The sequence below is a fragment of the Mustela nivalis genome, assembly GCF_964662115.1.
Source record: "Mustela nivalis genome assembly, chromosome: 13".
Classification (NCBI taxonomy): Eukaryota; Metazoa; Chordata; class Mammalia; order Carnivora; family Mustelidae; genus Mustela; species Mustela nivalis.
In genome coordinates, this window is record NC_139032.1 from 84,100,697 (window position 1) to 84,124,843 (window position 24,147).

Consider the following 24,147-nt stretch of genomic DNA (forward strand, 5'->3'; position numbering starts at 1 on the left):
CAGGGAGCCTGCTTCCTCCTTTCTCTCTCTCTCTGCCTGTCTCTAGACCTACTTGTGACCTCTGTCCGTCAAATAAATAAATAAAATCTTCAAAACTTAAATACAACATATGAAATATCTTTATGATCTTGGGGTAGGGAAGGATTTCTCAAATAAGACAAAAAAGTATAAATGATGAAGCAAAAGACTCATACATTTGATACATTAAAAATAAATTTCTGTTCAAAAAAACACCACAAGGCACGTAGGTAGCTCAGTCAGGTGAGCATCTGCCCTCAGCTCAGGTCCTGATCCCAGGGTCCTGGGATGGAGTCCCCCATCAGGCTCCCTGCTTAGCGAGGAGCCTGTTTCTCCCTTTCCTCCCCACTCATGTTCTCTTGCTATCTCTGTCTCTCTCGATTAAAGGAATAAGATCTTAAAAAAGAAAAAAACACCACAAAGATAATGAAGACAAGCCACAAATCAGAAGAAGATTTCTGCCATAAAATGGCTGGTATCTGCACACATAAATATGTTTACTATCCAGGAGCACCTGGGTGGCTCAGTTGGCTAAGCATCTGCCTTTGGCTCAGGTCATGATCTCAGGATCCTGGGATCCAGACCCACATCAGGCTCCTTGCTCAGTGGGGAGCCTGCTTCTCCCTCTCCCTCTGCCTGCAGCTCCCCCTGCTTGTGCTCTCTCTGTCAAATAAATGAATAAATAAAATCTTTTTTAAGAAGTTTATTATCCAAGATACATTTTCGAAAATTCCTTCAAATCAGTAAGAAATGATAAACAAGGGGGCATCTGGGTGGCTCAGTTGGTTAAGGATCTGACTCTTGATTTCAGCTTAGGTCACGATCTCGGGGTCATGAGATCAAGTCCATGTCGGGCTCCACACTCAGCAGAAAGTCTGCTTGAGAGTCTTTCTCTTCTTTTCCTTCTGCCCAGCGCCCCCAATAAATAAGTACATCTTTCAAAAAAATGATAAACACAAATGGGCAAAGGATTTGAACAGTATTTCACAGAACAGGAAATATCAATAACCAATACACACACACAAAATTCTAGTTATAATCTGAGAAATAAATTTATCACAATAAGATACAATTTCATACCTGCAAGACTGGAAAAATTAAGTCAGCTGGGATAATTGGGACACTTAAACACGGCTATAAATGGGAATAACCACTTTGGGAAAAGAATTTGTTATTATCTATTAAGGCTGAAGCTACATTCATATCCTATGACCCTGTAATTCCAAATCTGTATGTATTCTGCAACAGGATTTTTGAAACCATGGTCCTGAGGGTTAGGAAATCAATTTAGGCAATTCTGACCAATATTTTTTTTCAAGATTTTAATTATTTATTTGACAGAGAGAGAGAGAGAGAATAAGCCGGGGGAGTTGCAGGCAGAGGGAGAGGGAGAGGGAGAAGCAGACTCCCTGCTAAGCAGGGAGCCCAATGCAGGGCTCCATCCCAGGACCCGGGGACAATGACCTGAGCTGAAAGCAGACACTTAACCAACTGAGTCACCCAGGTACCCCAATATTTCTTTAATTAACTACAACAGACTAGATTAGAATAAAAAGTATCAGAGTATCTTTGCACTTAGTGAAGATAAATATTCTTAGATGAAAATTTTGCTTCCAAATGTTATATATTCATACATATGTGTACATCACACATTACAGGTATGCGTGCTGGGTCAGGATATAAAATGTATCCCCCATTGTGGATGTGATTCATGGTCAAACATGTTTCTAAGCCTTGGGTTAATTCTTGCACATGTAAAGTATTTATAAATAGTAATGTTTGTAGTAGCAAAAACAACCCAAATGTCCATCAACAACAGAACTGATAAATAAATTATAGTATACTCATACAATGGAGTTTCTCCATTAATGAAAATGAATTAACTATAGCTACAGGCATCAACACAGGTGAATCTCAGGAACATAACGTTGAGAGAAAAAAATTACAGAAGAATTTAAAGCATAATTCCTTTTAAATAAAGTTCAAAAATGCATTGTTTAGAGATACAAACATAAGGGATAAAGCTATAAGGAGAATCAAGAGAATCTGACACTTCTGTGAGTGGGAGCAGAGCAAGAATAATGCACAGGGGACTTCAAAAGTCAAAGTAATGTTCTTCCTCCCACACTGAGTGATGGGTACATGAGTGATTACTACACAATTATTTATATCTTGGATATATCTTTAAAGTGTTTTTCTGGGGGTGCCTGGGTGGCTCAGTCTTTAAACATCTGCCTTCGGCTCAGGTCATGAGGGCTTCCTGCTCTGTGGGGAGCCTGCTTCTCCCTCTCCCACTCTCCCTGCTTCTGTTCCTTCTCTCACCTTCTCTCTGTCAAATAAATAAACAAAATCTTTTTCAAAATAATGTTTTTCTGCATTTGATCAATATTTTAATTTTCAAAAAATTTCTAGTTTTTTAAAATTTTTAAAAAGAATTTATTGATTATTTGACAGAGAGATAGAGAGCACAAGTAGGTAGAGCAGGTTCTCCACTGAGCAGGGAACCCAATGTGGGCCTTGATCCCAGGACCTTGGGATCACGACCTCAGCTGAAGGCAGCCGCTTAACAGACTGAGCCAGCCAGGCACCCTAATTTTCAAAAATTTAAGACATACGTAAGTAAACCATATCTATATTTCAAAAATGGATAAGGAGCCTCACAAGCTTGCCAGCTTATGTAGAAAAGAAAAGTACTCAATTATTCCCAAGTAACCAATAATTTCCTTTAAGGACTTACTTAGGGAGGGAGGAGGGGAAAGAGAACTGCATATGCACTTAAAAAGCATTTTTAACAATTTCTCCTCATATTCTTTTCTCCTCAAATTCTCCAGTCCCCTACAGTTTACAAATCAAATAACCCCCTGAGAGCAGAAGGCTGAATGCTAGAGACAACTCATTATAGGACTACCCGGAATCAAGGAACAGAATGTTCACAGGAAAAAGCAATCCAAAATTCCTACTAAGTTTAATTGAAATTCTGGAAAACCTCAAAAGGATTTCAGTTGCTAATTCAAATGTTGTTCTATATTTGATTAAATGCAAGACTATTACTCGAACACAAAGACATAATCTTGTGGTTATATTGTCAAGTATTAATTTTTTTCCAAAGTGAAAGAAAAAAGAATACCAAGTGATTTCCAAGGGAGAAAATACACACCTCAAATGATATTTTTCAACAAAGGCAAAAACAAACAAACAAACAAACAAACAAAACATGCATCTATTTAATATCGGATCTTATAAGCGCTGCCAGAAAGGGTCAAAAATACAAAGATGTTTTCCAACTCTGCCCTCCTTTATTTTACTTTTTAAAATTTGTCTTAATATTCCCTGCTTGGCATGGACACTGCTACATTTTAGCAAAGTTTACACCTTGAAATTAAAGAATGAATGAACACTTACTTAATGCCAACTTTTAGCTTTATGTCAAGTACGTGGTGGTGGCCTTGACAATAGCAACAACACTGGAGAAAGCAGTCAGAGGTGCAGAAGTAGAAATGAAAGAGGTAAAATGAAATTGCTATATTATTCTATATATTATTGTATATTATAATATTCTTATATATATATGAAAATCCTGTACGAATTAAAAACTATAAATCAAATTTGGTAATGTAAAGGAATACAAAATTAACACAGTAATCAGCAGCCTTAATACACACAGTCAGAAACAGAAAATAAGGCCCCATACACAATAGCAACAACTGCAAATATCTAGGAATAAACATAAGAAATATGCAAGACATATTTAAAAAACTTCCCCAAATAAATAAATTCAAAATCCAGAAGTTATAAGGGAAAACAAGTAAATTTTACTCCTCAAAGATTTTTTGTGTATGGTCCCAAAAAATCTATAAACAAAGTCAAAAGATACACAAAATAAACAATAAACTGGATTACTCTCCCTAATATATAAAGAACTCCTAGAAATTAAGAAAAAGATCAAGAGTCCAATACATTGGGGAAGTTTACAAAACTGTCAAGGTTCTTAAACAAATGAAAGGCCCCATCTCACTCATAAGAGAATGTAAATTAAAATTACACAAATTCACTTTTCACCTATTAGACTGGCAAAAATCCAAACATTTTATAAATTCTATGGTGAAGCTATGAGAAAATACACTCTCTTTTGTAATGCTGGTTAGAATGTAATTGGCATAAATGCTATGAAGGGCAATTTGGCAATGCTTACAAAAATTACAAACGCATATTCCCTTTGACCCAGCAATTCTGCTTCTTGATATTTATCCTACATATGTAATTGCACACAAGCAAAATGCCATGTGTATGAGATTATTCACTGCTGCACTGTTTGTAATAGCAAAGAATTAGAAATAACTCAAGTCTCCCTCAACAGGGAACTGGCTGAATAAATTATAATATTTCCAAACAATGGAATACTATGCAGCTATATGAAGGAATGAGAAATCCTCTGGGGACTATTACAGAGTGATTTCTAAGTTATACTGCTAAGTTAATAAAGCAACCTTTGAAACAGTGTTAATAGTATGTTATATTTTGTGTAAAAGGGGGGAGAAGTAAGAATATATATTCATATTTGCATATTGATATTCTGGAAGACATGTAACAGACTAGTAAAATGGATATGGATAGGTACTAGATGAATGGGGGCAGCAGGGAAAGAGACCTTTCACTGTGTAATATCTTTGCACATTTTTTGGATCATAAAAAGCACTGACCCTTAGGCCCTTGGGGCACCTCAGTGGCTCAGTCAGTTACGCATGATTTCGGCTCACATTACGATCTTGGGGTCACGGAACTGAGCCCTGCGTCAGGCTCCACACATGTAGCTTGCTTAAGATTCTCCTCTCTGTCTGCCTCTCCCCCTCTCTTAAAAAAAAGCACTGCTTTTTAAAACATGAAACATGAAATCAAAAATAGTAAGACAGGGCGCCTGGGTGGCTCAGTGGGTTAAGCCGCTGCCTTCAGCTCAGGTCATGATCTCAGGGTCCTGGGATCGAGTCCCGCATCGGGCTCTCTGCTCAGCAGGGAGCCTGCTTCCTCCTCTCTCTCTGCCTGCCTCTCTGCCTACTTGTAATCTCTCTCTGTCAAATAAATAAATAAAATCTTTAAAAAAAAAATAGTAAGACAAAAGTAACAACAGCAACTATCGTTTACAGAGTACTTTTTGCAAGGTGCGCATGTACTAATCTCACTTAATCCTTGTTACACACTGAAGTAGGTAATATTAACCCCAGTATAAAGGAGAGAACACTGAGGTCCCAAGAAGTTTCAAATCTGTATACCAGTGATAAAATCTATCTCACAGGCTGTTGTAAGGATTAAATGAAATAATATATATAAAATACTTACCATAATGCCTAACACACAGTAAATGCTTAATCAATGATTTACCATTCCAAGGCAATAACTATTTTTAAAGATGTTTCAATGAATTGAGCCATATAAAATACAATAAAATCAGACAAGAAGTTTAGCAAAGACGTTTTAATTGAAATTTTATACATGTAGATTAAACAGTGTCTTCTAATTAATTGGCGGCTGCTTTAGATATGCTATATCCTCACTATATAAATTACATAGTCATTAAAGTAACTGCTCATATCCCATAATTATGCATGGTTCTTTGAGGCTACTATTAAACAGTGTGAAAATACTTATTCTGAAAAGATATCAACTGAAGAGCTTAGAAGTGTAACCATCATTTTAATAAGGTGGGGGGATGCTGTACATATGATGGTGACCTCAAGACAAATCCCCAAATGTAAGATCTGATTCACAAAAAATGTCCCTTCAAACTCACTTAGTTACTCATGGACAACAGGATGCCCCATACTATGAAATTACATAGTCATGATGGCACATGTTACTAGGCTATAAGCAAGATGCACTTAAAGAAACATCAGCTTTTCCCTTTCTAGAAATAAACTATTCTATCTAGAATGCCCTTTTAGGGGCACCTGGGTGGCACCTGGGTAGTTAAGCACCTGCCTTTAGCTCAGGTCAGCACTCTGGGATCAAGCCCCGAATTGGGCTCCCTGCTCAGCAGGGAGTCTGCATTATCCCTCTCCCACTCCCCCTGCTCCTGTTTCCTCTCTGTGTCTCTCTGTCAAATAAATAAATAAAATCTTTTTTTTTAAAGACTTTTATTTATTTATTTGACAGACAGAGATCACAAGTAGGCAGAGAGAGAGGAAACAGGCTCCTCACTAAGCAGAGAGCCTGACATAGGGCTCCGTCCCAGGACCCTGGGGTCATGACCCGAGCTGAAAGCAGAGGTTTTAACCCACTGAGCCACCCAGGCACCCCAATAAAATCTTTAAAAATATATTTATAAATAGAATGCCCTTTTATATTTAACCCCAATGAAAAGAATACAAAGAAAAAGGAAAAACTACAAAGAAGCTTCACAAGCTTACTAAAAACCATATCCAATACAAATGAGATCAGAGTGAATTCAGGGAGGAGGCTTATGAAACATTTTGTTTTAATTGTAGTTTTAAGTGTCTTTGTTCTGTCTGAAAGATAAGCTACACTTGGATCATCCAATTACATTGTAAAAAAAAAAAAAAATACACAAGTACCCAAGAAAAAAATATGTGGTCATATTTGAAGTGTAAAATGAAACAAAATATAAAGTCTTTATCATTTAGGCATTAAAGTTTAAAATTTATTGTTGAGAAAATGCCCTGTACAACATTTAGTCGCTATAACTGTAGGAGCCACTGAAGGAACTATTCCTTCTAGTCCCTGGCTTCCTAGCTCCAGCCGCAAATGAGGTCTTTCTACCATTTTAGAAATACTGGAAAAGTCATCCCTCTTCTTTTTTTCAAGAAGACTGAATTCCCTGGCATAGCTTCATCTGTTCCAGGCTGTCTCAAAAGTGCCTGCCAAGTTGTGTTCAAACTAGAACAGGCTAAACTAGAACCCTAGCCAGGGTTAGGTCCCTGGCCAGTCTTCTAAGATCAAGTCTGAGGGCCCAGTTCTCTCTGACCCCAGCCCTGGCATGGAAAGAGTATGAGACAGCAATTCTGTTAAGTCTGTCTCCTCTGCAGATACAGATACTCCTTTTTAAGTCATCCCAGTGTCTAGACACATACTGCCCAATATAGCAACGACTAGTCACATGTGACTATTTAAATTTAAAATCACTTAAATTTTAAAACTCAGTTCCATAGTCATACTAGCCACATTTCAAGCGATCAACAGTTGCATGTGGCTAGGGGCTACCATACTAGAAAGCACAGATATAGAGCATCTCCAGCATCATAGAATGTTCTACTGCACGGTGCTTGTCTAAACTCAGTAGAGATATTTAAGGTATCAGGCTGAAGAACCTAACCAGATTTGCCAACAACAAAATGAGTATTTTTTTTTTCCTAATTTCTACATATGCCTCTCAAAGTTCCAAAGTCACGTGTGATCATGTTCACTTCCAAACTCTTAACAATACTACACTAACAATAGTAAATAACATGAACAGAACATTTATGATGCACCAGCCACTAAGCTAAAAGCTTTGGTCATCTAACTTAATTCTTACTACAATCTTATAAAGGTGTTACCATATCCCATTCGCAGATGAAAAAAATTAAGGCTGAGAGAAATTAAGTGCTTTGCCTGTGGTTATATAGGTAGTAAATGGAAGAGTCGGGATTCAATTTAGAAGCACACACAAGCAAACAAAAACTGTAGATGCAAGTCATACATAAATCAGAACTAAGCAGGGCTTGTCCCTCTGAAGCCTTCTGTGAAATTTTCATTACAGAATCACAGAAAACTAGAATAGGAGCAAAAACTAAGGCAATGTTTCATGACCATCTTTAACCTAAGACCCCTTCTGATGACTATAAAAATCTCACACACACCCCCAAAGATGATGTATACCTCATCACAACCATTAAAATTTTTTCTATCTTCTGTATATTCCCAACAAATTTTCATGAAGCTTTACTTTTTTTCTAAGTATTTTATAAAAATTATTTATTTCCCTTACATAACATTAAAATATCAAATATGCTCTTTCAAAATACATTCATTTCCCTCCTCAAACACACATCCACTGAACTGTAAAAATAGATCAATCTCTCCAATTTTAGAAATAAGAATAGTAAAGCTAAAAAAGAGGGTGAGATGGGGATGCTTTGCCTGAAATGAAAGACAGAATTGCTAGTACCAGAACACTTTGGTAAAGCTTAGCCAACAAACTTTACTTCACGGGACTCTAAAATGGCAAAATTCCTTAGGGCCCCACCCACCAAACAAAAAAGTTAAGATCTGTCCTATTTGTCAGCAGATCTTGTGGGATTTGTGGGACTGAAGCTCTGGGAGTACGTGGATAAGAATTCCCTATGTGATATTCATAGACTTGGGGACCTCAGAGAACTATCTACTTCCTAATCTTACTTTATTTTATTATTAATTTTTTCCATCTCCTAATTTTAGAATTGAGGAGACAGAAGCTCACATAGTTATATATAAACTTAGGCATCGTACCCTTCATAATTGTACAGTCTATGGCAAAGATGGCCTGTTCATACATTTAGTTTTGCTGAGTGACCACTGGATGCTAGGATCTGTGAGAGGGAGAAGCAGGCTCCCTGCGGTGCGGGGCTCGATCCTAGGACCCTGAGATCATACCCAAGCAGAAAGCAGCTGCTTAACCGACTGAGTTACCCCCCACAAAAAAGGGTATTTTAAATAAAATCCTTCACTATGTAAATTAGCAAGAACAGTCACATAAATATGAAGGATAAAGCTCTAACCATTACTTTTACACTTATAGCTGTGCTCTCATTCTAAGTCATTTAGGACAAGAATGTGTCTCTTCAACAAATGGTGTTGAGAAAACTGGATAGCCACAGGTAAAACAATGAAGCTGTATGCGTACCTCACACCATATTGCAAAGATTAACTCAAAATGGATGAAAGACCTAAATGTAAGACCTGAAACCATAAAACCCCTAGAAGAAAACATAAGAGAAAAGCTTGTTGGCAATGGATTTAGCAGTGATTTTTTTTTTTTATATGACTCCAAAATCAGGCAACAGAAAAAAAGACAAATGAAACTACATCAAACTTAAAATGTCTGCCCTGCAAAGGAAATAGTAAATAGAGTGAAAAGAGAACTACAAATCAGCAAGGGGAAATATCTGCAAAACATGTATCTGATAAAGGGTTAACATCCAGAATGCATAAGAAACTCCTACAACTCAACAATTTAAAAAAAAAATCCAATTTAAAAATGGGCAAGGGAGGGGCGCCTAGGTGGCTCAGTGGGTTAAGCCGCTGCCTTCGGCTCAGGTCATAATCTCAGGGTCCTGGGATCGAGTCCCGCATTGGGCTCTCTGCTCAGCGGGGAGCCTGCTTCCCTCTCTCTCTCTGCCTGCCTCTCCATCTACTTGTGATTTCTGTCAAATAAATAAATAAAATCTTAAAAAAAAAATAAAAACAGTTTAAAAAAAAAAAAACGGGCAAGGGAAATTCCTCTAAAGAAGATACACAAATGGCCAAGAAGCACTTGAAAAGTCAATATCACAGGCCAAAAACCATAATGAAGTTATTACCTTACATCTGTCAGGATGCCCATTATTAAAAAAAAATAAAACCGGGACGCCTGGGTGGCTCAGTTGGTTAAGCAGCTGCCTTCAGCTCAGGTCATGATCCCAGCGTCCTAGGATCAAGTCCCACATCGGGCTCCTTGCTCGTCAGGGAGCCTGCTTCTTTATCTGCCTCTGCCTGCCATTCTGTCTGCCTGTGCTTGCTCTCTCTCCCTCTCTCTTTGACAAATAAATAAAAATCTAAAAAAAAAAAAACCCCACAAAACAAAAAACAAAAATGAGGAAAAGCAAACAAAAAAAGCCTCCAAAACAGATAACAACAAGTGTTGGTGAAAATATGGAGAAAATGGAACCCTTGTACACGGTTGGTAGAAACGTAAAATGGTGCAGCTTCTATGGAAAAGTATATGGAAGTTCCTCAAAATATTAAAAACAGAATTATCATATGATCCAGCAATTCCACCTCTGGGTATATATCCAAAAGAAATGAAAACTGGATCCTGAAGAGACATCTGCATGCCCATGCTCTATGAAGCATTACTCATAATACCCAAGAGGATGTAGCAACCTTAAATGTCCACCTACAGATGAACAGATATAGAAAAGATAATACATACATGCAATGAAATACTATTCCACCTCCAAAAAAAGAAGGAAATCCTGTCAGTTACAGTGTGGATCAATCTTGAGGACATTACGCTAAGTGACATAAGCCAGTCACAAAAAGACAAAGACTACATGATTGTACTTATGTGAGGCATCTACAACAGTCAAACTCTGAGAAAAGGAAAAGTAGAATGGTGGTTGTTAGGGGCAGGTGGGCAGCGGGAGGAAGCAAGGAGGAATTGTGAGTTTTAGTTCTTTGTTGCACAGAAAGGTGTAAATGATTAACACTACCATACTGTACACTTAATAACACAGGCATGGCTCACTCCTAAACATCTAGACTAGAAGGTGCAGGCAGCACCACGGATAACACAAAACAAACTTTTAGAAGTCTTTGGAGTGCAATAAACACGGCCTTTGCAACACACTTAATTCACAAACATTATCCAGTGACATGAATATCAAAATGAGTTTGCCACTCACGATCTCAGAAACTCACTGTGTGGGGTTGGAGAATGGAGGCGTGCTGAGCGGCAGGAGGCACTCACCCTGAGGGGAACAAAGGTCTTAGATCAGATGGCCTACAAAGCAGAAATGCCCAGGAAGCAATGACATCCACACTTTTGTAACCTCTGAGACAGTCAAGGGTCCCTTTTAGTGAAAGTCACAGTGCCATGACCACAGTACTCTATCTGGCCAATCAGCCCACCCAAGAAAGAAATGAGGTTATCTTACCCTGCCAGGTTCTAAGTGAGCCCATGCTGGCTCCTAATGATCACTACTCCTCTTCGTCAGGTTTATAAGCCCTGACTGCTGCTTAGTGAGACTAGTAAATCAAGACTGCTCTGTCTCAAGCTGAAGAGAGAAGTCTGTGGATACCTGGGTTGATAAAGGGGTCCTTAAGAAAGGAAGTGAGTTCTAAGGAAGATTTTTAATGCAAAGGACCGACAGAGCTTGGTAGAGGGTGCCGGGGAAATAGTCCAGCCTGAGTGTGAATAAACAGAGACAATAAGGCCAAATGTGAATAGTAGAGAGAGCAAATCAGAAGGCCTGGTAATCTAGGACAAGCAGAGACTAGGAAAAAAGCAAGTTCTTCCTGCTGGGCTATACCCCTGATCACAAAGGTCAACCACAACTGAGCCAGAGTTCTCATTCTGAGTATCAGAAAACACACAATACTATATTAAGCAGAGCCCGAAAGCAATCCCATGTAAAAGACAGTTGTCATAAAGGCCAGTCTACTTTCTCCAAAGTACCTTCTGATGATAAATCCACCACTAGGATTATGTGTAATGGGCAATTTTGTTGCAAAGGACCATTGTGCAACATTTTCCCATTTCTCTTCCAGAAAAACACAGAGGTAATTATGTACTCATAGCCAGTGTAGCAAATCAGTTAAATTAAACCTGTATTTCATCTAACTCATATAGGATATGAATAACATAACTAACTTTTCTAATTTCATACTCTAGTACTCCCAAGTAAATAAAAGGGAAAAAAAGTAAAGTTTTCCCCCTACAAATAGAATCTGTCACTTCCTAGGATGTGCACTTTTCAGCTCATGCATCCTAAATGCATGTGGAGATATTATATGCACTTTCTATTTAGCAATTTAATTATATCTTTGCATTCAAAGAGTGGCAATGGTTTGCAGTAATAATCAGGTGAAAGCATTCTAACATTAATATGCTGGAATCCGATGTGTTAATTTGATGCAACTTTGCCTTGACAATATGTGATTAATTTGTTCTCAGGCTAGCCCTGCTCCCAGCTCTGACAGTTTAAAATGCTGGGTTTCTTTATCCATATCGCTATTTGACACGCCTTAGCCCACTGCTTTGCTAAGACCACTGTTAATTTGTAATGAACTTGCTTTTCAGGGGGGCTCCTTCATTTTTAATTCTGTCAGTGTCACCTCCTTGAGGAAAATTACAAGTTTCCGTAGGTGTGATTACTGCCAAGTGCTGCTGATAAGAGGTTTGAGAAAATAGGGCTTTATAAAGAAGTCTGTATTTAATCTGCTGAAACAGATTTATTGCCTCCAGACAGATAAATATAATACAAAGTTCTCTTATTTAAAAGTCATCCCCAAGTTCTCCCTCACCACCACCTCCTCCTAAACAAAAACACAGTTGCATTTCCAGGACTCAATAATGAGTCACTCAGGGAAAAGAGGTGAAAGTGTAATAAATTTAGCAATAATGGCAATTCTTGTCATCAAATTAGACTTGTAGGGGAGTCTTATAAAACACATGAATACACTTTCCACAAGGTGGAGAAGAGGAAAAAGAAATCCCACTGAAACAATTACGGCTTCACCTCCTTTCTAACTAGCAAAGAACACTGCACGGCTTCATGAGCCCATTTCCTTGGGGCAAACTGAGTACTGGTGAAGTTATTAGGCGTGGTTTAAATTTCTCCGTGGAAATTGATCCTGATAATGCTCAATGCTGGGTTACAGGGGAGATGGAAAGTCTAAGTCTCAACAGAATAAGTCATTTGTAGGGACAATAAGCAGCCTATGAGCCCCTGCCCAGGTATTCTCCACTCTACCTTTAAAATAACCATCGCTGGTACGTACAGTCACTCCAATTTTTTTTCACATAAGGGAACTGAGGCTCAAAGATTTTATCACAAAGATGCACCAGCAAGGAAAGAACAGAACTTTGGGAAACACATCTGTCAACTGCTGTCCTCTGCTTTGCTCCATGACAATCTACTGAGTGGAAAGGTCATCCCCTAATAATCCACAGATAGAGCTAACCAGTCTCATGCTGGAGTCATTCTCTTCCTCTCTCTACACTGAAACAGTGGCACGCAGTTCTCCTGCAATTCCGGCCCGCCCACCATGAAACCTACTGCTTCCACAGGGCCAGGAAGACATCAGGTCCTGCAAATTCTGCCCTCAGATTTATCGGATGTTCTTAATGTCTATTTACACCAACAGCAAGAAGCTTAGAACAGGCCCACTCCCCGCAAACATCATTAGTGGCACAAGCCTCTTTTCAGAAGATTAGTCTCCCAACACTTCATAAACGGAATTGAAACCACTAGATACAAATGCTCACTGCATTCCCCTACCTCCCAGTCTTTTTATCTGTATGTTCCCCAGCTGCTTCTCAAAAAATAAAATAAAATTTTAAGAAAATCTTAAAAAAATCATGAAAACAACTTTCCACTGTATGTTCAAGATCACAGTTGATAAAATGCTCCATACCTTTGCCTTCTCTACAAGGCTATTCATGAAGCACGGGAACTGTGAAATAAATGCTCAAAGGAACGTTAAGCTAGTCACTGAAAAGGAGTACTCATGTGCAATATATAAGAAAAAATTTTCAAAGATAACAAAGGTAGGTGCGAGAGCAGAATTGCAATTACACACAGACTAAAACTAAATTATGCAAAAAGATATAGAGATGATTTAGCACCTCCTGCTCAAAAACAGACACCTGAAATTCTGATTTTAAGTTGTCTTTAATTTAAAATTTCCTTAATGCTTCTTCACAGTGGTCTGTATACTCACTAGACTGCAAGCCCCTCCAGAACAAGGATAGTGGTTTATCTCACATCTGTATACACCTGGCCTAAGTAGCTCAAGTCTTCACTAAATTAACTGAAACAAAGATTGCTAGGGTGTAGGTCTCTATCTGATTAAATATAGTCCCCCCCTAGAGCATTTCAACTCAGTCTGGCCTAGGTATGAGCTCTAAGCACTGGTTGTGGAATGGTGGGATAGCTGTGGCTCTGAGATGCCTTCCCAGGGCACTCCCTGTTCCCAAGTCTTCCAACTCCACGGATCTTTGTTGGAAGGAACTCTGGACAACTGCTGCTGCACGACCGATAAAAGGAGACCGGCTTTGAGATGAACAAGACCCTGAGCCAAGGCAGCAAATACCTCTCCAATGAGAGGTGTGATGCCTAGAACAGGCAGTTACCCTGAAGGAGACACACAGATGAGAAGAAAAATACAAGGGACTAGAGAGAAGGAAAAAAACTAAATCAAACACTTAAAAAAAAAAAAACAACAACACTAAGGGAAGTATTGGTTTGAAAAAAGTACCCAGGAAAATATTAATGTATATTTATCAAAGACACATAAAGGCAAATTAAATAATTTGGCAAATTAGATAAAAACTCTTCCCCCCTCATATAACAATTCTGTAATTGTAACATCTGCCAGATAACTAATTGCATATTCTCTAATATGTGGCCTGGGAAAGTCGATCTAACACTGCTGGAATGGTCATCATTCCTAAGGAGAAAATTCTAAACTAAATACTGCACCCAGGGCAAGTGTACCAGTGAACCGAGGTACCAGAACACCCACAACTAAACAAGCATTAACTGGGGCTCCTGGGTGGCTCAGGTCATGATCCCAGGATCATAGTACAAAGCCCTATGTCCACCCCTCAAGGCTCCTTGCTCAGCAGATGAGTCTGCTTCTCCCTCTGCCTGCCGCTCTCCCTGCTTGTGGTCTCTCTGTCAAACAAATAAATAAAATCCTTAAAAATAAAAAAGCATTAATTAACTGAAAAAATAATTTGTCCTGATGACCTGTTATGGGCCAATGACTAAAAAATGACTAAAAAGTTGGGCTGGAAAGGAGAGAACACTGGGTCCAATGGAAGTTAAGCTCTTATTTATCCAAACTTGCATAATAAGTGGCAAAAGCAAGACCCAAGTCTGCCTGACACTTAATTCATTACTCCCAGCCTTCTGCCCAAAGAGCCCATGAGTCTGTCTTTGAAGACATACATACCAAATGTAATCTGATTAGAAATGTCACAAATCAGGGGTGCCTGCCTGGCTTAGTTGGTGGAACATGGGACTTTTGATCTTGGGGTTGTGAATTTGAGCCCCATGCTGGGTGTGGAGACTGCTTAAAAATAAAGTCAAGAAAGAAAGAAAAAGAAAAAAGGAAGAGGAAAAAAAAAAAAAGGAAAGGAAAAGGCAGGCCACAAATGAATATCTAATTAAGCATATTGTAATGTTACAGCACCAAGGCAATGGGCAGATAAAAAGTGGTTCAGGTATCAAAGTGCCAATCAGAATGAGTTTTGCCCTATGTTCTGAAGAAAATAAGGAAATGGGGTAAATGCAGTCCAAGCTAAAGAAATGACTAGAGCAACAGTATGAAAAATTAGAAAGAGCTCGTGGTCAGAGAACACAACTGTCAGGTAGTAAGGAAAATGGGGCTATATCAGGAAGCAGGGTGACAGAAGATCTAGAATCAGACTGGTTCAGGTTCAAGTACTGCATAAACTTTCTTAATTATTGGCTTTCGATCATCTATTTATTCATTTACCAGATAATTATTTTGCACCTACATGCCAATTCCTTCTGGGGTTTTCTCTCTGTCTCTAGATGGTTTCCTCATCTAGAAAACTAGAATAAAAATATCTCTCTCTCTGGGCTATCATGGAGCTTAAATGAGAAATGATGTCTTCATTAAAGTAGCGTATCTACGGGGCGCCTGGGTGGCTCAGTGGGTTAAGCCGCTGCCTTCGGCTCAGGTCATGATCTCAGGGTCCTGGGATCGAGTCCCGCATCGGGCTCTCTGCTCAGCAGGGAGCCTGCTTCCCTCTCTCTCTCTCTCTGGCTGTCTCTGTCTACTTGTGATTTCTCTCTGTCAAATTAATAAATAAAATCTTTAAAAAAAAAAAGTAGCATATCTACAAGAGGAAAGTAGTTGATGGGTAAATAAAGGGTGAACTGAATGGTACAAATTAAGATGGAAGGTATGTGGGAAGAGAGGGTGCTGCTACTGTCAGTGGACGGGTTTAGTTTTGCTATCTCAAGAGGGCAATGGGGTAGTTCATCTGGCCACAAATTGGACACATGGAGGGAGAGGGGACAAGCGGGCAGAGAGACCAGCCTGGAAACTGCTGCTGTAACATAAATGGGACGTGAGAGGTCCTGGAACAAGGAAGTGTCTGGCAAATCTGAGAAGTGTCAAATCTGATAGACCCTGAGAAGGAATCACTGGCTGACCTTAGGGACACCATGTGAGGAGAGAGTGGTGGAAGAGAAGAAAAGTATTCCTATCAATTCAGATTTTTAAATGGCTTAAATCTCACTTTGGCAAGCATCTTTCTTTGAAAATAATCACCTGGACGTTATCAATTTCACAGAAAGACCCTTTGTTTTGCACACAAAATACACTTTAATATTTTTCTCCTTTTTCTATGAGCAACATCCTTCCTCCCAGTCAACTCCAAATACTTACAGGTCTGTACAAATTACCTCGATCTTTCTAAGATTAAACTGCAATCTGCTTACTCTCACTCATGTCCCTCAATCATTCAGGCCTGAGGAAACAGAGCCTGCACCCTTAAAGACGGCAGCACATAAAACATTGTGTCATCTGTACAACGGCAGCTCTCTGTCCCTAAGCACCTCATTGTCTCCTAAATGGCTTCAGCTACAAATATTCCACTGGCAAAAAGACTTTATGAAAACCTCAGGGCAAAAGGAATGATCACCACCTTTGTGGCCAACCCCTTGGGGGAAACAAGGAGCCACTTAAAAACTGGCTGAGAATTAACCTCACAATAACAAGTGGAAGACCTCTGGGAGCCCTTCACACATCATGCAAGTGTAACACGGAGATGAAGAACGCCGTCTGCAGCTGGAGCGCCTGGGCACCGCGGCTGCCTCTTCCCACTTCCTCGCTCTCTGACCTGAGGCAGGTTACTGGACCTCTTCCAGCCTCAGTCTCCTCACCTCTCAAACTGGGCATCATTGTAATACCTTCTCACAGGCCTTCTGCAAGAATTCAATTTATCATTACATGCAAAGCACTTGGCATTGTGGCTAGCACACAGCAAATGCTCAACATATGCTCGTTGTTATTATTACCATGGCTGTCATTACAGTCGTTTGAAATAGTTCAGATATAACCCACTAAGATGCACATTCCTCCCTTCCTCCTGTCCAATACTTACTGAGTGCTATGCTGGGCTGTACACCGAGAAGAGGGAGAAAGAGAAAAATTTGGACTCTAAAGAGGCAGAAGCAAGGTCTATGGATGTACAGAGGAGAAAGTCACTGTTAGAGAAGTCAAAAAAAGTGTTAAGGAAGAGGTGACATCTGTGAGTTGGCTCTTGAAGAGGACAAACAGGAATTTTCCAAGAGAAAGAATGTGACCTGGTAGCAGATACAGCATCTGCTTTTTAACATGTAAGACTGAAACAGGTTTCTAGGAAGGTAGGCTACCTGGGCAGTCGCTGAAAATCTAAATCATAAAGATTCCATCCAGAACCTCCTCCTCCTTCCACTTGGGCTTAAGACCACTAACTTCTCCACCAACACTTCAGTCTAGGCTGACTCCTGTCTCTGTACTTCCACATCTCCTTGTCCTTGGATTACCATGGTCTACCTCATGGAGACTCTGAGCTAGTTCCTTGAGGGCAGGGACTACCCTTTTATTAATGTACCCCAGGACATTCTACTCTGCCAGGAGTATGGTAAATATTCAACAAATGTTTGGTGAATGAACCATCTGCCTTGCCAACAGTACTGTCATAAAAAGAACCTAAATACTTAAGAGTCTCCAAATGTTCCTAAATGTCTCACACTGACAAAAAATTATGTAATTCTAATGATGGGTCTGGTCTTGGTCATCCTCCTCATTTTTCTGATTGGCTAACTAAACCCAGAAAGGTGAGATGATGAATTCAGTCAGAGAGAAAGTGACAAATAAGTAATAGAACTTGGTCTCATGAATGAAGTACTCTTCCAAAATCAACTCGGAAAAAAAACAGACTATTTTTTTTCTTATGCTAAATCTTAGGAAAACTAGAGCTTCTTACTTACATCCTACTAACATACACAATATCTGACAAAGGAGTAAAATGCACGTGAAAAATATTTCTTTTAATATACATGGTTTTTCTTAAACAGAGTATCAATTCCAAAGGCAGCTAAACTGCATTCAGAGCTGGCCCTACCATATAGCAGGGTGTGGTCTTAGGTGAATTGCTCAATTCCTCTCAGACCTCCTATCAACATGGAGCTAACAATATCTGCATCCCAGAGTTACTGTGTAGATTAGAGATGATATACTTAAAGTTCCCAGCATACTGCCTGCCACACAGCAAGTACTCAGTCAACAGGAGGCACTATTATTATCTTTATCTATTGTTCCTAAGGACAGACACCTCGTTTTATTTTCTCCTTCCCTTAGTGCCTTGTACTATGCTCTATACATAATACCTACTCAAAATTTTTTGAATTTATGATTAAGAAGAGAAAAAATCAAATAACAAGTAGCCAATGGCTTTTCTTAATCCAGAAAAGATAATTAATACCATGGTCTAAGATGTCAGTATGAATACTGCATGGTTTTTAATAATGGAATCTCATTGTCTTAAAAGTCAGAATCATCTTCATCTAAAAACAGCCTACCAGTTTTTCTCTACACAAAATTAGGTGAACTTTTTCTTGTAACTTCCCACTTTAGCTTCATCATTATTATCACAATTAAAGGGGTAATACACATTCATTTCAGAAAAAGAAGAATCTCAGAGGAATAAAAATTGCCAAACAGAAGTCAGAGATATCTCTTTAAATTTTGTGTGCATCCTTTCATATTTTCTATGTAAATATAATCATTTTAACAAAAGTTTGATGATGCTATATATGCTATTTTATATATAACCTTTTATAAATTTACATTTATGACAATTTTTATCAAGAAGTCATATCAAAGGGCACCAGGGTGGCTAAGATGATCAAGCATCTGCCTTCAGCTCAGATCATGATCCCAACATTCTGCGATCAAGCCCCACATCTGGCTCCTGGCTCAGCAGGAAGTCTTCTTCTCTCCCTCCCTCTGCCTCTCCCCCTGCTCATGCTCTCTCTGTCTCTCTGTATCTTTCTGTCTCAAATAAGTAAATAAAAAATCCTTTAAAAAAAAAAGATCTTAAAAAAAAAAAAAAAAAGCCACATCAAGGGGCACCTGGATGGCTCAGTTGGTTAAGCATCTGCCTTCAGATCCTGGGGTCCTGGGACTGAGTTCCCCATCAGGCTCTTTGCTCAGTGGGGAGTCTGCTTCTCCCTCTGCTCCTCTCCTCCCCGACGCCCGGCTCATGCTCGCTCTCTCACCCTCTCTCTCATAAATAAATAAATCTTTTAAAAAAAAAAAAGTCACATCAATGTCATCATTTTAATCATGACATAATATTCAGTATGTAGAAACAATGCCGTAATTTATTTAAGTAATCCTATTCTGGGCATTCGGGTTCTTTCTAGTATTTCTATAACATACATAATGAAAATCCAGATATTTGCATACTCTACTGTTTAACTCCTTAGAATACATTCCTAGATATATATTTTCTAAGCCAAAGGGCATATTTTTAGGCTTTCAGTATATATCAAAAATTACCCTCCAGAAAACTTTACCAATTAGATCTTGCTCACGTGGGAATTTCTGTTTAACTTTCCAATCTGAAGGGCAAGAAATTCTGTATCACTTGTGTTTTATTTTTGCCTCACCTTAAAATTTCTGAACAGTCAAATATAGAAAGGCACATTCTTTTACAACACAATCAAGTGGTCAGTGGCCAGAAAATATCAATTCTTAATTTTAAGAATAAACCTTAACTCAATTGGAGCTTCGATTAAAAAATGAAATATTCAGGAAGCATTCAATCTTCCAAAGAGAGGTTAAGAGGGGAATGGAGAGATCAGAGAGCAATGTATCTCCACTGAGGTGTCCTTAGAAGGATAGATTCAGGAGAAAAATAGACATTTTACTAATCACCCCATAACCTCCTAAAGCAAGCATCTAATGTATGAACTACCACGATGATCCAAGACAACCTTTGTTAACCCATTTACGTTATTTTCATTAAAGATGGGGTACATAATAAAGGTTCAAAATTACAAACTGCAGGCAACCCCTAGTAGTAAGAGTCCTTGAAAAAACATGAGACAAAATTTCACATTAACACGATTTTACCCCAAAATGGCAAAATTAATTTTTGCAACACAATTGTCCCTTTGCAATCACTGCTAATGTTAAGAGACTAGATAAAGAATTATTAGCACCATTAATGTAATATCGAAGTCACACCTATACATCCTTTTCCATAGAAAATGGTTCTTAATTTTCAAGTTGTTCTGCTTTATTAAAGCTCATTACCATTTCTCTTTTAATAAGTGCTCTTTAAAGTCATTACCTGCAGTGAAGTTAAAGGCAGAGCTATTAAAAGGTTACTTTAATGTGAATAATAGCCTCCCAATATACTCAAGTTAATTACTATTGGAAACTGGTTCTATTTTAATTTAATGCTGAACGCTTAATGAAGGATCTGCCGGGGTAGCAAAACTGACAAAAATTATTCATGGTCAACAGACCTATTCTTGCTGTCTCATTTAAAGAGATAATATCCGTTTCTAGTTCTACATAACTGCATTTAAAGATCAAAATTACATCTTAACATTTTTCTCCGTATATCTAATTGAATATGAAAAATGTGTTTTTTTAAAATATTCAACAGCATGTTAGACACAGCACAATCATCAGTCACAATGCAGCAGACCTTCAAACATGTGGGAGGTGGAGGGGAATCTCAAAATCGCGACAACAGGAGAGTGCTTTGAAGACAAACAGAAACTCATTCTTGATCCTTCGTGCTTGCATAAAGTGTCACCAAAGGAAAGAGAGGAGAGAAAACGCTGAAAGGTGATGAGTGGAAAGGGACACCGGAGCCACTGGGGCCGTGGGGGAGTACCCCTGCCCAGCTGAAAAGGAAGCTGACCCTCCAACTTTTTAGGAAGAGCCAGAGAAGCACACTCCAACTCCAATCCCAGCCTCCTTACGAAAAGGATGGGACCAGAATCTCCACTCTGGCCAGCCTCGAGTAAAAGAAATACTGTACTTTCCCCCCACCACCTGGGAAATGACGCTCAGTGACAGCACAGAAGAACACAACAGTTTTAAAGATGACCAAGGAACAATAAAAAACCTCCGGGATTTTCTTTCCCAAGCTAATTTACCCAAAAAGACACAGAGTTTCCTTGATATCTATATAGAAGAAAAAGGCTATAATCCACTCCGGTAAGAAACTGTCAACTATCCTCTGCCTACACCACTCATTTATCCCTATCAGCATGCTGATCCTAGACTGTAAACACCTGGAGAGCGGGAATGCAGTCTTTTCAGCTCTCATCACGTACAATTAGTGATTTTTGAAATCTTTGAGAAAGGGGCGCTTGGGTGGCTCAGTCGGCTAAGCATCTGCCTTCAGCTCAGGTCATGATCTCCAGGTTCTGGGATAGAGCCCTGCATGGGGGATCCCTGCTCAGCAGAGAGCCTGGTTCTCTCTCTCTCCCTCTGCTCCTCCCCAATGTTTGTTCTTTCTCTCTTTCAAATGAATAAATAAAATCTTTGAAAATAATAATAAAAAAGAAAATCTCTGCAAAAACTGTAATAAGACAAAGTTGATCCCAAACTTAACGAAGTAATTGTATATTAGGAGGTATAATTTTATTTATTTATTTTTTTAAAGATTTTATTTATTTATTTATTTGACAGACAGAGATCACAAGTAGGCAGAGAGGCAGGCAGAGAGACAGGAGGAAGCAGGCTCCCCGCCAAGCAGAGAGCCCAATGCGGGGCTCATTCCCAGAACTTTGGGATCATGACCTGAGCTGAAGGCAGAGGCTTTAGCCCACTGAGCCACCCAGGTGTCCCTAGGAGGTATAATTTTAAACCAAAACATGCTCCCAACATTTTATTTCACATCCACAGTACACAGAAATCCTCTATTATATTTTAATATATATACATCATGAATAGTAAAGAAATGCTTGTCCTGTGTCAATCTGAGAACTACTTCAAAGCCTTTGGGAGAAATAAAAAGACTAAAGAGATAAAGAATAAAGAGAATAAAGAGATCTTAGTGTCCTAAATTTCTGCAGAAGAATAAATTAAGAACTACTATAAGGCAGTAAAGAAAGGGGCTGTAAAGTTTCACACATTGGGTTCAGATCCTAGGCATCATTTATTCAATCGATAAAGCTTCAGTTTCCTTACCTGTACAACAGTACTAATATTCACACACAGGAATGTTGTGAGGAGTAACAAGGGTCCATTATAGGACCTGATACAACATAGGAACCCAATAAAACACAGTTATGGTGATAATGATAAAAACTTTATATAAAAAGGGATTTAAATCCTTTGGCTAGATTTACATGAATTTTGTTATTGAACTAAAAGAGTATCATAAAAAATCCTTGCTTGAATGCTATGCACTTAATAAGACAGAAAGGGAAAAAAAGGGGGGTGGGCTATCATAGCTGAAAAAAACCCAGTAAGTTATTGTTTTGATGTCATAATTAGGAAGGGAAAATGAAAGTCAGCAAAACCACAGTTTTAGGAAAGTGGTTATTAGATTTTCTTCTTTCCACTGTGGAAAAAGTCCTTCCTGTTGAAGAAGGCAGTGAAATTTTATCACAGCTATTGCTATTCATAAATCTTATATCTATTTTAATTCAATCTGGCCCTAGCCTCTGAGTCGCTGCACCACAATTTGATTACTATAACCATACTTTTTAACTGCTGTCAGGAAAGACAGCGCCTTCTACAAACATCTGCCGGAACACATGCCTGCGTTCTCCAGCACCAGCCTTAAATCACACTCTGGTGATGAATCTTTATCTGACACTAATACTTTTTAACTTCATACAGACAATTAAAATGAATTGTAGCTAAATGCACATATAACAAATCAATTTAATCTTTGGTTGCATAGTAGCATATTTTGCAAATTTCCTAAACTTACTTTCTTACATGTATCTTTGTCTAGGTGTTAAAACTTCAATTTAAGACAAAGGAGTGGAGATATTAATAAAACACAGCTCTTATGACAGTGGCATGTAGATGCAAGCCTCAAAGAGTAATGACATTTGAAATTCGTCACTGCCATTTAAAAAAACTTTCACATTTATGTGTGGAGAGTGCCATGCTGGGCTTCATAATAAGAGTGACCAAAGTTAAGTATCTGCTGTCTAGGAATTAGTATAATCAAAGTTCAGACAAATCCACCTATGATAACAAACTAGATGAACATCATTGCTGCCTCCAGACTCCCACAGTCTCTACAACGCTACCTCTCACATTTACTCTCCAGTTAGTTGTTCATGGACCTGATGTCATGGGCCACTGTCACAGTCCACAGCACAGGGCACAACCCTGACTGTGAAGTGTGGTTCCTCCACTTGTTGGCGCTATGGCCACTCTTACCTTCAAGTTCCTCCAGGGCAGTTAGTCCTAGCTTACTCATCAGTGCCTAGCACAGAGTCTGTAGGTAATACACATTTGAAACAAACCAGTTCAGTATAGATGCTTAATAAGTAATTTTTTGGCTGGATAGACAAACGATCAACTCTGCACACCAGGAAGGGCAGTGGAAATAAAAAAGCATCTGTGGGACATAAACTACATTCTCCATACAAAGCACTGCAGCGTTCTCTAGCCCCGGTATCTCATTTCTTTTTTCACATGTAAGAAAACTGAGGTTTACAAGATGCAGTAACTTACCCAATGGACACAAATGACATTAAGATCCAAAACAGTCTGTCAGATCTCAAGTGCCCTGGTAAAAGGAAAATCCTTTTGTTTTAAAATTAAAAAATTTTTTCAATTATTAACAGTGTTTTTGTTTCCTCCATAATAATGGTTATAAAAGAGTGTAGGAAAAACAGCTGTGGTACTGGAATAAGGAAAAGGGAGTTGAACCCCTGCTCTGCCACATAACTAGTGCATTTCTGAGCACATCACTTTCCCTTCTGAGCCTCGGTGTCCTCAGCCGTAAAATGGAGGTGACACTCCCTATATCACAGCTTTGTTATAATCAGTTAAAAGAGGAAAGTACCAACATACACGTCAAAGATCAAAACTTCAAGAGTTGAAGTTTTCCCATTTATAACTTACATGTCGCTGTGTCAATCACCTCCCCAATCACAAAAC

The 24,147-nt window shown here is 38.8% G+C and overlaps 1 protein-coding gene across 32 annotated transcripts in view; it reads right to left on the reverse strand.

The window, feature by feature from the left end:
- Positions 1–24,147, reverse strand: part of MAPKAP1 (MAPK associated protein 1) — a 244,407-nt gene that overhangs the window by 167,221 nt on the left and 53,039 nt on the right. The window contains exon 7 of one of the 32 annotated variants that reach the window (XM_082695567.1): positions 10,666–10,715. The exons of the other annotated variants lie outside the window; for them this stretch is intronic. The gene's annotated coding sequence lies outside the window, so the exon portion shown is untranslated. The remainder of the gene's footprint in view (positions 1–10,665; positions 10,716–24,147) is intronic. 32 annotated transcript variants of the gene reach the window in all.